We start from the raw sequence: 12,019 nt of genomic DNA, 5'->3' as shown, positions 1-12,019 counted from the left end.
TCCTTGTCATTTTCTAGTCAGCGGGGCCGTGTGGAGAGCTGTATCCATATTCATGCCTGTGTTTTCTATTTTGCTTTTCTGTCCTCTCATTACACTTCAAAATGAAGGGCTCTTCTTTTCTCCTGCAAAACCTTTATGAAAGAAGCTGTTTGTTCAACACCTTTCAAGGTCCTCCCCCCCCCCCCCCCCCCCCGCCACCACCATCCCTTGTTCCTTCTCTACACACATGCATGAATTAACTGCCCTGGGCCCAGAGTTGGTCACTGACTTTCTTTTATCACAGAAGACACAGATGCCCTCACACGGCACTTGGAGAGTGGAAAGTTGGTTGATCCTGGACCAACCGAGGAAGGGAGGTTTCTCAACCTCACTCTCTATAATCCCGAAAGGGACAAGAGACTAGGAAAGAAGGAAGGGGGGAAGATAGAAAGAGGAAAAAATGAATTCCGTTCTCAAAAAAGGCATTCGTGGCAGTAATACTTGGAACAGAGAAGAGTGATAAATTGCCCAGATGCCCAATAGGCGAATGCTCAATCAGTAGACACAACAGAAGATCATTAGATTGACTTTATAAATGATTGGTCATTTATATAGACCACAGCAATCAAAGAGATAAATGTATATTTTCTTTTTAAGTATACATAATGCATGCAACATCTAAGTGCATGTGACATTTATTTATATATACGGTAATTCGGGGGAAAAGAACGCAAGAGAGTTTGAATACACTGGTTCAAAATGCATGCAAAATATATGTGACTGTTCAGAAAAATTAGAATATGTTTAAAGATATGAATAGTAGAGGGCTGCACCATCAATATGGTAGCGCTAGCCACGTGTAGCTATCAATAGTACGAGAAATATGGCTAGTCTGAACTGAGATGTGTCATGAGTGTAGAAGAGGAGTCAAAGGCTTAGTATGAAAAAATACATATCTCATTAATTATTTTATGGGGTTTCATGTTGAAATGTTTCTGTTTTTAATATATTGGGTTCAATAAAATATATGATTAAAATTAATTCCACTTGGCTTTTTTTACTTTTTTAATGTGGTTGCCAGAGAATTGTAAATTACATAGGTAGCTCGCACTGTATTCCTTTGGGCAGTGCTAGTTTATAGTTTAATGTTTATTAGGTCCTTTTTCCCTATAAAATTGCTAAACTTCTTGTTCTGTTTCTATTTATAGGGTGTATGGGTGATGGGATTCGGAGTGATTTAAAAGCAGTATTTCCACAAAGACCAGTTTAGAGCTGGTGTTCTTGGTCCTATAATCGACTATAGACAAATAATGGAAACTGTGGCTTCCCTAGGAAGATGGGGGAAAAGTGAGGTGTGGAGAAAGGGAAAGAAAGCATGGAGAGGGAAGAATGAAGGCCACATACTTCAGAAGTGATAGGACCATTGAGAAAACTACATGTATGGCCTGGCAAGAGGAGTAGATATCCTCCTTCTTCTTTTTTTTTTTTTTAATTTTATTTATTTATTTGACAGAGAGAGACACAGCAAGAGAGGGAACACAAGCAGGGGGAGAGGGAGAGGGAGAAGCAGGCCTCCCGCGGAGCAGGGAGCCCGATGCGGGGCTTGATCCCAGGACCCCGGGATCATGACCTGAGCCGAAGGCAGATGCTTAATGACTGAGCCACCCAGGTGCCCCAGATATCCTCCTTCTAAAATGTCATTTGTCACTCTTCCTTCCCAGACCAACTCTTTCCCACTGGCCTGTCAGCTTGATCTCTCGGACTTGAGAAATATCCTTCTATTAATTGTCCACAGAGAAAGAACACATTCATTAAGCTATGAGTCAATTCTGTATTGCGGTGTGGAATTTCTTATTTTGATCATTTATGTGTTTGACTATTGTTAGAATTCTTCCCTTCAGGACTGTTTGCTGACCACAGATTTTGATGGGGGGTGAGTGGGGGTGGTAGTGTGCTGAGCAGAGCAGTAGAGGGGCTGAGGATGGGGACAGAGGCATGGCAGTGCCACAGGGTAAAGGGACATGGCAGAGCAATGAGATGTACTGACCTACAATAGTCAATTTTTAGCTACCACTAGTCATGGGGGTGCGACCAGGATGTTCTACTAGCCAGAAGAATTTCAGCACATGCTCTCAGAAGCCATTTGGGAGAGGAGGAGATAAAGAACCTAGGCAGAGTCTTCATTTCAGAGACTCTCCAGACTGAAGAGAGAATAGTCTGGGGTGCCTGGGTGGCTCAGTTGGTTAAGCGTCTGCCTTCGGCTCAGGTCATGATCCCGGGGTCCTGGGATCGAGCCCCACATCGGGCTCCTGGCTCGGCGGGGAGCCTGCTTCTCCCTCTCCCTCCGCCTGCCTCTCTGCCTACTTGTGCTCTCTATCTCTCTGTCAAATAAATAAATAAAATCTTTAAAAAAAGAGAGAGAGATAATAGTCCTTGGATTCAGGTCTGATCCTGCTGGTGGCTGCCTTGTAGGTTACTCTTGTTACCATGGAAAAATGCCCCCCTAATTAACCCATGGTCACAGAAAGCCCATTAAATTTGGAAGAAAATTTTTTTAAAGAGAGTAAAATCGAGATACAACACATTCTTTCTTAAGAAAGTGAAATCGTTATTCAGTTACTGTGTCCCATTTGTACAATAAATATTTACCGGGTACCATTCATCCATTTGATAAATCGTGAGCCCCTACTATGCAGAATATGGTGTAGTTGAGACCCTAGACTCTGAAGGCTGTCTGGGTTCAAATCCTGGCTCTATTACTTCCTATCTGGACGACCTTGGACAAATGACCTAATCTATCTGAGCCTTTTTCTTCATCTGTAAAGGGGAGTAATAATACAGTGATTGTGACAATTAAATAAGTGAATACATAACTTAATACATGAAAAACACTAGCCAGAGTAGATGATATATGTGTATTTGCTACTATATGCTAACCAGTGTGTGATAGGGATACAAAGATAGCACAACACAATCTTTGCCCTCAAGGAGAGTCCATCTGGTGGACTTTCACACGTATTACTTAATTCAACCTTCACAACCAGCCCATGAGTTAACATTGTTAATCTGAGCCTGAAGGAGATTAAATTACCTGCCTGGGATCACACAAATAATAAATAAGGGGTGTGATCTGGGACGCCTGGGTGTCTCAATCGGTTGAATGTTTGCCTTCAGCTCAGGTCATGATCCCGGTGTCCTGGAATTGAGTTCCCCGTGGGACTCCTCGCTCAGCAGGGAGCCTGCTTCTCCCTCTGCCTGCCGCTCCCCCTGCTTGTGCTCTCTCTCTCTCTCTTTTTCCCTCTCTCTGACAAATAAATAAAAACCTTTAAAAAAAGTAAGGGGTATGATTTAGAGCCAGTTATTCTGACCCTAAGTGCATTGCTCTTTGCTCAATAGTATGCTGCCTTTCCAGTCCCCCAGAAGCCAAGTCTTAGCTCAGTCTATGAAGCAGAAGGCTCTACTCCCAATAGCATTATAGAGATCTTTTCTCTGCTGCAGTATTAGTCAGGGTGTCTCGGAAAGCAAGTAACAGCAAGTCCTAACTGAATTTGGTCTCTACATTAAAAAAAATTAATTATCCCACATTTTTAAAGTTTCAGTGTAGGTTTCTTCAGGGTTTGACAGTTTAAGGGTACTACGGAGGACTCAGATTCACTCCGTCTCTCTGCTCTCAACGTGTTGGCTTTGTGCCAGGGTCACAACATGGCTACCAGGCTCCCAGGCATCCTATACAGATCCAACAGCCTCCAAAAGAAGAGAAGACACCTTCTCCAGGAAATGTCCCAAGCTCTGCACATGTCTTATTAGGTCAGAAGCCCATCCTTAAAGCAGTCCCTGACACGGGAAATGGGATTATCATGATTGGCTCAGCAAAATCATCATTTACCTCTGGAGGGAAAATAGGGTGACCATCACATAGCATATGAAACCCCTTCACGTGAAGAGGGGTGGACACAACCACAAAATCAGAGCTCCTGGTGTTATTACAAAGGCAGTCAACAGTGTCTGTTACAAGTGACATCAAGTAATATTTATCATCACCAAGTAGCATTTATCGAGTGCCATTACTTTAACAGCTAATAGAGTTCTCATCTCAATTTAGAAAAATCCAAAATCAAGGTAGACTGTAGATAAGGTAAATGGGGATGTCTGTCACACCACAGTGATGACATCTTTACAGTTCTTCCCAAACTTTTTATTTTGAGAGCTTGGTTGGAGTCATCAAAACATCCAAGTTGTCCCAATCAGTTCAAAACTTTTAAAAACACTATTTGTGAATGTTTCTCTTTGGGACATGCTTTTCATTTTTCTTTTCTTTCTTTCTTTCTTTCTTTCTTTTTTTTTAACAAAAAAAAGGGGGCCTAAGTAGTAAAATATGCAAAGAGATGTATAGTAACCAAAGGGAAATGTTATCCTTCCTAGGAGACAGGATTTTATGGGATTCCTAGATCTTTTTTGTATCTGATTTTTGAGGTCTTGACAGCTTTTCAATTGAGGAATACAGTCATGTCTGTTAAACTAATTGTAGCTATTCACTCCACTATATAATTTTACAACATTTCAGCTTCAAATAGAACGGCTTCAATAAACATAAAGCAGACTGACACATCCCAGATTTCTGCAGTTTATTTTACACCAAGAAATTACATTTAGAGATTTCCAGACATATGCTATAAATGAAAATTCAGCAGGAAGTTTCTTTCACTTCCTCTAGATCTGACCTACATTTCAAAAATATATGAGTGGGCTATAACCAGGAATTTCTTCTCTTGCTGCCATTATTCACACTGTATTTTCTGAAGATCTTTTTTTCTCCTCAGTGACTTTAATGGCCACTGAGGGAACTGTAGACATTGAGAGTCTTTATATAGCCCTAAGTGAAATGGCAAATGTTATCAATAGGGATGGCCAAATTGTATGGCTCTGGGCTACCTGAACCTATCAGATTAACCAGAAAAGTCAAATCTCTGTGCTCTTAGCATGGAAGAGATGAAAACCATAGCTTTTACATCTATATAACCTTAGATATTTTTAGTATAAGCAGCCATTTGGTGGCTATATCTTCTCCAGATTATATGCCACCCACTTATCCACTCTAAAGGAGTGGTGTGGTGGTGCTTTAGATCCAATATGTGTAACATTGCTTTTTAGAGAACGGTGCCATATAAATTTAACACCTAGGTAAAAATGAGGGGCGCCCGGGTGGCTCAGTCGGTTAAGCATCTGCCTTTGGCTCAGGTCATGATCCCAGGGTCCTGGGATCGAGCCCCACGTCAGGCTACCTGCTCTCCCTGCTCTCCCTGCTCGGCGGGAAGCCTGCTTCTCCCTCTGCCTCTTCCCTCTGCTCATGCTCTCTCTCTCTAATAAATAAATAAAATCTTAAAAAAAAAATACCTAGTTAAAAATGAGCCGAGGGCGCCTGGGTGGCTCAGTCGGTTAAGCGACTGCCTTCGGCTCAGGTCATGATCCTGGAGTCCTGGGATCGAGTCCCGCCTCGGGCTCCCTGCTCAGCGGGGAGCCTGCTTCTCCCTCTGACCCTCCCCTCTCTCATGTGCTCTCTCATTCTCTCTCTCTCAAATAAATAAATAAAATCTTTAAAAAAAAAATGAGCCGAGACCCATTACACACCAAGTTAGACATATTTGATTGTACTCTGGGCTGCAGTATAAACATGGAACATTCCCACATCTCTACCTGCCATCTTAAGAGTTCTGGAACTCAGAACACAACTCTGATGTTGTCCCTAGATACATGTATGTGACTTTGTGCCTGGCAAAATATGCACTTCATTGAGGCTTTTTGCCATTTCGGAGCGACTTCCACAAGGTAGGTGGATAAGATACTTCGACCAGAGCCACTGCTCTGTCTGCATCCAGGCAAAATGCCAGGAGACATGGAGGATGGGGGGAAGTCCCGTTGAGGAATACATGTTTTAATTCAGTTTAAAGGTCTGAAGTTGCACAACAATATACAGAATGAGAAAGTTACTTACAGTCACTTCAATCTTCAGCAAAAATTTAAAAACTCAAATGCATCCAGGGGTCAGCCAGGTCATATAAATTGTCAAGTGGCTAAACTAAGACAATAAGAAGTGATAAGGACTGGGGTAAATAGGAGAGTATACACCCTGCTTATGGGCATTCATATTTTAAAAGTGAAAAACACTTTTAAAAAAAAACCTCCCTATCCAGATAAAATGTTGGTCTCCACTGATTCCATATGATCTTATGTAGAAGCCGCTAGGAAGGTGGTTGTTGTTAGGGTTTGTTTGTTTGTTTGTTTAAGACATTGGGTACTTCTGCTTAAAAGCCAGCTAGCCAGACTCTAGATAATTACAAAGTATTGCATGCACTGAAACTCATACTTGGTCTTGGGTTAAATAAGACTGTCTGTGTTTCATCTCCCACGGTGCTCATCACAGAACAGCCATGACAATAAAAACAGTAATCACTAATAACGCGTATGGTCCTTACTATGTGCCAGACACTCTCCTAAGCAGTTTACATAATTAACTCATTTTTAATTCCCAAAACAACTTTGTGAAGTGGATACCACCATGCCCGTATCATGTGTAAGGAAACAAAGGTCCAAGGTCACACTGTTAGGAAGTGGTCGAGGCTGGATTTGAACCGGTATACAAGTTTACAGAATGCTTCTCAACTAAACGCACTATGATTTGAACCTCAGAGAGATTTCAATGGCTTACTCATCATTTAGAGATCGTATTTTCCCCAACTCAAACACTTCATTGATTGAAAGTTTGAATTTCAAACTTGTCTTTAAAACACTTTTCATAGGGCGCCTGGGTGGCTCAGTTGGTTAAGCGACTGCCTTCAGCTCAGGTCATGATCCTGGAGTCCCTGGATCGAGTCCCGCATCGGGCTCCCTGCTCGGCAGGGAGTCTGCTTCTCCCTCTGACCCTCCCCCCTCTCATGTGCTTGCTCTCTCTCATTCTCTCTCTCTCAAATAAATAAATAAAATCTTAAAAAAAAAATTTTTTTTAAACACTTTTCATAGTAAGAAATGCATTTTACTTCTTAATCCAGTAGACACATCCACACTACAATTCCCACCCTCACGGCATACAGTGCACTCATATCTGTTTTATCCTTTTCTGTCTGTGCCATTTTTTAAAATGTGGTCACAAACAGATTGATTTCTGTAATTCATTTTTTAAAGATTTTATTTATTCATTTGACAGAGAAAGAGATTGAGCACAAGCAGGAGGAGTGGCAGACAGAGTAAGAGGGAGAAGCAGGCTCTCTGCTGATTAGGAAACCCGACGTGCCCGGCGTGGGACTCAATCCCAGGACCCGGGGATCATGACCTGAGCTGAAGGCAGATGCTTAACCAACTGAGCCACCCAGGTGCCCTGATTTCTCTAATTTGGAAATCACTATAAAAAGATCTTTTCTCAGCCCAAATATGCGCATGGTCAAACATTGACTGACATTGATGTCAAAAAAAAAAAAAAGACTTTATGAAAATTATTGCCACTGCCTTGATTACTACCTCCCAAATACAGGCATTAGCATACTAGCAAAAGAATGTATTAGCAGGAAGGCAGTTCGAGATGTTGGTGGAGTTAAGATGCTGAATTCACCTCCTCCATGGACAGAACAAATCTACAGCTACATATGGAAAAATTCCCCTCTAAAAAAGACCTGAAAAAGCTCTTCCATAACAAAAGATAAAAGGGCAACAGCAGACTGGTAGAAGAGGCAGAGACACGGTCTCACCGAAAATCCTACCCCAGCGCGGCAACCTGGAGTCAAGAGGGATCTCACAAATGCGGAACTTCTCCCTGAGGAGCAGGGCTTTGTGCCTCATGTCAGGTATCCCAACCCTGGGCACCTGCATCACAGAGACAAACATCTGGTTTTGAAAACCAACCAGGCCTACATCCAGGAAAACCATAGGGCCACAGGGAACAGGGATTGTTTTTAAAGGGCTCGGGGGCAGAATCACTTGCCCTGGGATCCAGCACAGAAGCTGCAGTTTGAAAAGCACCTGGAGGGGCGCCTGGGTTGCTCAGCTGTTAAGTGTCTGCCTTCAGCTCAGGTCATGATCCCAGGGTCCTGGGATCGAGCCCCACATCGGGCTCCCTGCTCGGCGGGAAGCCTGCTTCTCCCTCTCCCACTCCCCCTGCTTGTGTTCCCTCTCTTGCTATGTCTCTCTCTTTCCAATAAATAAGTAAAATCTTAAAAAAAAAAGAAAAGAAAAGAAAAGAAAAGCACCTAGACCATAAGTGAAGGAGATACATTCACTCATCTGAAAGCATCTGCCAGAAGGGCAGGAGCCTGTTGGGATTCTATCAGACAGAGAAGCTGGTGGGCGCCATTTTTAATATTCTCCCTCTACCCTGGCTCTGGCAGATGCCATTTTGCTCTCTTCCTCTAATCTGCTAGCACTGGTGGGCACCCCCGCCCCACATGCTGCTCCCTGGGCCCCACCTCAGCCAGCCAGGCCAGCGCGCCACCTCCGTGCACCACTCCACCACGGCCTTGTCAAAGCTAGATGGGCAAGCGCCTTGTCCCCACACATCACTCCACGGCGGCCCCGCCAGAGCTGGCTTTGAGTGCCTGGCTCTGGTGTCCAAGGGGGATTGCAGTCCTGGGATCTACAAATCTGAAACAACTAGACTAAAGTCTCTAATCCAAATCATAGAGAGCAGCTGCATGGATTAAAAAAACAAGACCCATCCATGTGCTGCCTGCTAGAGAGTCACTTCAGATGTAAGGACACACACAGACCAGCAAGAAGATACAACATTTGTAAGTATTTATGCATCCAACACAGAGCACCTAAATATATAAAGCAAATACTAACAGATCTAAGGGGAGAAGTTGACAGCAGTATAATAATACCGCTTTAATCTACTTCACTGACTTTAATTTAATTTACTGACTTCACTTACATCAATGGATAGATCATCCAGACAAAAATTAATAAGGAAACATCAACTTCAGTGACACATTAGACCATATGGACCTAACAGACATATACAGAACATTCCATCCAAAAGCAACAGAATATACATTCTCCTCAAGGACACATGGAACAATCTCCAGGATAGATCATACGTTAGGACACAAAACAAGACTCAATAAATTTAAGAAGATTAAAATCATATCAAGTATTTTTTTCTGACCACCATGGTATGAAACTAGAAATCAGTTACAAAAAGAAAACTGGAAAAATCACAAATAGGTAGAGATTTAAAAATATGCTACCGAACAACCAATGGGTCAATGAAGAAATCACAAACAACCTTGAGACAGACGAAAATGGAAATACAACATCCCAAAATCTATGGCATGCAGTAAGAAGGTTCACAGTGATATAAGCCTACCTCAAGAAACAAGAAAAATTTCAAATAAACAATCTAACACTACAGCTAAAGGAACAGAAAAAGAACAAATAAAGCCCACAATTAGTAGAAGGAAGGAAACAATGAAGATCAGAGTGGAAATAAATGGATACTAAAAAGAGAATAGAAAAGACTGAGGAAAGTAAGAGCTGGTTCTTTGAAAAGATTAACAAAATCAACAAACCTTTAGCTAGACTCACTAAGAAAGAAAAGGGAGGGTTCAAATAAATAAAATTAGAAATGAAAGAGAAGTTAAACTGATACAAAAGAAATACAAAGGATCATAAGAGACTATTATGACAGTTACATGCCAACAAATGGGACAACCTAGAAGAAACAGATAAATTCCTAGAGATGTATAATCTTCCAAGACTGAATCATGAAGAAATAAAAAATCTGAATAGACTGCTTGCTAGTAAGAAGTTTGAATCAGTAATCAAAACACACCCAAAGAACAGAAGTCCAGAACTAGATGACTTCACTGGTGAATCCGACTAAACATTCAAAGAAGATTCAATACCTATCCTCCTCAAATTCTTCCAGAAAAAACAAAGAGAAAGGAATGCTCCCAAACTCATTTTACAAGGCCAGCATTACCCTGAAACCAAAACCAGACAAGGACACACAGAAAAAGAAGAAGGAGGAGAAGAAGGAGAAAAGGGAAGGAAGGAAGGAAGGAAGGAAGGAAGGAAGGAAGGAAGGAAGGAAGGAAGGAAGGAAGGAAGGAGGACAAACAAGGACCAATATGCCTCAAGAACATAGATGGGGTAGGGGGGTGCCTGGGTGGCTCGGTTAACAGAGAACTTTTGATTTCCCATCAGGTCCATGACCTCAGGCTCCTAAGATCTAGCCACCTCTACTGCCCCACTCAGTGTGGAGTCAGCTTCTCTTCCTCTCCCTCTGCCCCTCCCCCTGCGCTCACTCGTGTGCTCTCTCAAATAAATAAAATCTTGAAGAAGAAGGAGGAGGGGAAAAAGAGGAAGAAGAGGAAGAAGAAGGAGAAGGGGGAGGAGAAGGGGGAGGAGAACAACAACAACAACAACATAGATTCAGGCTGCCGGCCTGTGCCGCGCCTGGAGCTGAAGATGGACCGAGTGCCCCGGCCCCCCCCCCCCCCCGCCACCCACTGTCCGCGGCCACCATGCCCTTCCCCAACAGCCCCAACATGCTGTTCTGCGACCTCAGCGGCCACAACGACCACATGGCCAAGGCACTGACCCCCCGAGCTGTACGAGGAGCTGCGCGCCAAGAGCACGCCCAGCGCCTTCAAGTCTAGGCTTGACAGAGCTCCCACCCCGACCTGGCACCTGGCGGGCAGGTACTACGTGCTCAAGAGCACGGCAGGAGTGCGGCAGCGGCTCAGCGAGGACCGCTTCCTCTTCCACAAGCGCGTGTCGCCCCTGCAGCTGGCCTCGGCATCCGGCACAATGACAATAAGACCTTCCTGGTGTGGATCAACCAGGAAGACCACCTGTGGGTCACCTCCATGCAGAAGGGAGGCAACATGAAGGTGTTCCCTCGCTTCTGCAATGGCCTCACCCAGACTGGAACCTTCTTCAAGTCTAAGAGCTACCAATTCGCGTGGACCCCTCACCTGGGCTACATCCTCACCAGCCCATTCAGTCCGGGCCCAGGGCTGCAGGCAGGCGTGCGCATCAAACTGCTCCACCTGGGCAAGCCTGAGAAATTCCCAGAGGTGCTCCAGCGGCTGTGGCTTCAGAAACAAGGCACAGGCTGTGTGGGCACAGCTGCTGTGGGCGGGACCTTCGATGTGTCAGATGGTGGTGGACAGTGTGAAGTTGCTCATCAAGGTGGAGCGGCAGCTGGAGCAGGGCCAGGCCATCGATGACTTCGTGCCTGCCCAGAAGTGAAGCACCTGCCCACCCGCCACCACCACCAGCCCCGCTGCTTCCTAACTTGCTCCCCCGCTGTGTTGCCATGCACCCCTGATGTTCACCACCTGGCAGCTGAACCCTTCACCGTGCTGTAGAGACTTCTGTTGCCCTTGGTAGAGTTTGTTTTTGTGGCTGATGCTGAGCTAAACTAAGGTGTTGGCCTGCCAAATAAATAAATAATAAAAATTTAAAAAAACCAAAAAACAAAGATCATCAATTCAAAAATCCTCCACAAAATGTAGCAAACCGAATTCAACAATGCATAAGGGATCATACACCTTGATCAAGTGGGATTTATTCCAGGGATGCAAGGATAGTTCAACATCTGTCAAACAATCAACATAATACACCACATTAAGAAAAAAAGGATAAAAATCATTTGATCATTTCAATAACTGCAGAAGAGGCATTAGACAAAATTCAACATCCATTTATGATAAAAAACAAAACAAAACTCTCGGGCGCCTGGGTGGCTCAGTCGTTAAATGTCTGCCTTTGGCTCTGGTCATGATCCCAGGGTCCTGGAATCAAGCCCCGCATCAGGCTTCCTGCTCAGCAGGGAGCCTGCTTCTTCCTCTCCCACTCCCCCTGCTTGTGTTCCCTCTCTCGCTGTGTCTCTCTCTGTCAAATGACTAAATAAAATCTTTAAAAAAAAAAAAAAAACAACTCTCAACAAAGTGGATATAGACCAGCAGACTAGGCCTAATTTAACACTAGACTACTGCCATTTTTTGCTTATTTATTTTTAAATTTTATATAAGTGTAACATATGTAC

General features: G+C 43.7%; 1 pseudogene; it reads left to right on the top strand.

Annotated features, from left to right (window-relative positions):
• The first annotated feature begins 9,703 nt into the window (after window positions 1-9,703).
• On the top strand, window positions 9,704-11,249 carry LOC123848847 (creatine kinase B-type-like; annotated as a pseudogene).
• The last annotated feature ends 770 nt before the right edge of the window (window positions 11,250-12,019 follow it).

Source organism: Mirounga angustirostris, unplaced genomic scaffold (genome assembly GCF_029215605.1).
Source record: "Mirounga angustirostris isolate CCGP_5_RB_7025 unplaced genomic scaffold, mMirAng1.0.hap1 SCAF_2, whole genome shotgun sequence".
Classification (NCBI taxonomy): domain Eukaryota; kingdom Metazoa; phylum Chordata; class Mammalia; order Carnivora; family Phocidae; genus Mirounga; species Mirounga angustirostris.
The sequence above is the reverse complement of the archived record's forward strand: the minus strand, read 5'-3'. Positions and strand labels throughout refer to the sequence as shown.